Genomic DNA, 2,612 nt, shown 5'->3' on the forward strand with positions numbered 1-2,612 from the left:
GGATGGGGGGGATGCGGGGTGGGGGGGATGCTGGGACCCATGGTGGTGGAGGATGGGCACTGGTGGAGGGATGGGTACTTGATCATTGTATAATTGAAACCCAAGCACAAAAATTTATAAGTCTATAACTGTACCTCATGGTGTTTCACTAATAAGAAAAATATATAAAAAAATGTAGCTTTATCCTTTAACAACTACAAAAGGTTAAAGCAAATGATATGCAAATCCAATTTGATCAGATTGACACCTTTTAAAAACATGTCAGCTGCTACTTAAGTGCAAATTTTTTTACCCACTTTATGAGCAACTCTGTCACTTGTCAGTAACAGGACACCATCCTGAATTATCCCTGCAGCGCTTTAACAGCCAAAAATGTTGACAAACTTAAATATCATAAGCAGCAGAAGCATAAATGAATTTGGAAATAATTTAATAGATCACTATTCTAAGAGAACAGATACTACACTTGATCTTAGCCAAAAGGCCGAGATACCCATTTCTGAGAGCCTGGCAAGCTACTGAGAGTATCTCGCCCACACGGCAAAGACTGGCAAGCTCCCTGTGACGTATTCAATATGTCAAACAAGTTCCACAATGGAGAGGTTACTGGGCCCGCTCGAGCAAATCAATGAACAATGGGAGGACAGTGCTACAATGCAGTGCTACTATTCTGAAACAAATGTTAATGATTTAAAGTTACTCATATATGAATCAATTTTATAAACAATGACATTTAAAAAATATTGTCAAAACATACACAGTATAATATATGTTATCTATAATATTATGATATAAATTGGAAGTAAAAGGAGAGTTAGCTGGTAGCTGGGTAGATAGAAGTATATGAAGATAAATACAGTGAATTTCTACCTTTTTCGTGACTTTCTATTTCATTTTAAAAGTCCTGCTGACAATACAGTAACTATTCCTATTTGTTAATCTAGAATTATAATCACAAACTTTTTAAAATAATAATTTCTCTATAGAGCAACATTTCTTTCCTGCCCTTGTAATGTTATAGTCTATTTTTTCATAATATTTTTCTACGAGGCATCATTTTAAAATCTGATTCTGTATCCATATTGGATAACCCCTGTGAAACAACCTTTTGGTACATTTTTATTCTAGTTGCATGAGGGAGTTACTATCATGATCCCCTCAAACAGAACAAGAAAATGAGGCTCCGGGAAGTGAAATTAGCACCTCCTGATCCCCATCCTGCCATTGTGGAAAACTGCTAGATCCCATGTTACCAACCAGTGTGCATTTGGAAAGATTGAAACTACTTGACTGTTCAGAGAAAGGTTATCATGGAAAGTTACTGTATTTTGTCATTGGTGAGAAGAAAATAGTGGAAGGAATTCTGTAAGGATTGTGTGTGATGGGGTAAGAGATAGATTATGCTCAACTACAAAGAGAAAAATGTAGAGGCAAAACCTTGAGGATTCATGGCTTACTTCTCTAAGCTTTTTAGACCCTATGACTCCCAAGAGTTTTCCGTACTTTTCATTTCAATCTTCAGTCATTTTTTGTTTCTCCACAAAGGAAATTTCTTTATAACTCGTGATTTGGAGCAGGGCAGAAAGTTAATGTTGATCAAATCTCAAAAATCTGCACATTAGCTAAATTCATTAATATGAGAAATATCACTTCCCCAGAAACTAAGAGTATTAAACAATAAAGTATCAAGTAATCATAGTTTCAGTCTCTGTTGTGAGAGATAAAATTCAAGAATATGAAAAATATTTTAAATTTAACCATTTTTTGTGACATTATTTAAATTTTTAAAATTGAGAATCTGTGTTTTACAGTGCCATTAATGGTTTCTCATGAACATAATTACAGCATCCTGAACATTATCAGTGCACCTCCTCTCACCCCCACCAATCACCCCAACAACCCTGCCTCCCAACCCTTCCTCCAAACTCAATTGTGTGCATCAGTTCTCTCATTATGTTGCCTTTGGACATTTGTTGCTAACTGCTGTGTATCTTTAATGTTGTATATGAGAGAGGCAATTCTGTATCTGTCTCCTGATTGACTTAGCATGCTACTTTAGTTCCATCCACATAGTTGTAAATTGCATGACTTTGCTTTTTCTTAGCACTGCATAGTATTCCATTGCGTTGTATACCAATGACTGAGTTTTATAATGTCAATACTGTTAAGTTGCAGGTAAACAAAAATATGCTTCTTGTGTTTTAAAATCACATGGATTTTGGACTCAATACCATTGGGGATGTTCAACTCTTATGAATTATCAAACACCTAAACTAAAAACCGTGCATGTTTTGTGTGATATAGCCTTGATATACCACCTACCTTATAAATTACTAGCTATGAGAATGGAGGAAAATATTGAGCACTTACTAGTTCTTTACTGATATGCCCAGGGAGCATTTTATGAGTATTTTCTTGTGAAGAGAGGCTTCCAGAACTTACCACGTGACTCTTACCCTCATGTTTCACCCAGGATCTTCCCCTTGAGGAGCACCTTGGTCCTTTTCCTCACTTCCAGGGGAAGTAGAAGGTTTCTTCAGTGATGGATTTGAAAATAGAAATTTGGCTTACAATAAAGCGAGCACCCAAACATCTATTTTTTTTCTCTTCCT

At 36.0% G+C, this 2,612-nt stretch overlaps 1 pseudogene; it reads right to left on the minus strand.

The window, feature by feature from the left end:
* Positions 1-338: 338 nt before the first annotated feature.
* LOC130045618 (uncharacterized) lies at positions 339-497 on the minus strand (annotated as a pseudogene).
* Positions 498-2,612: the final 2,115 nt, after the last annotated feature.

This window comes from Sorex fumeus, unplaced genomic scaffold (assembly GCF_029834395.1).
Source record: "Sorex fumeus unplaced genomic scaffold, SorFum_2.1 ptg000128l, whole genome shotgun sequence".
NCBI lineage: Eukaryota > Metazoa > Chordata > Mammalia > Eulipotyphla > Soricidae > Sorex > Sorex fumeus.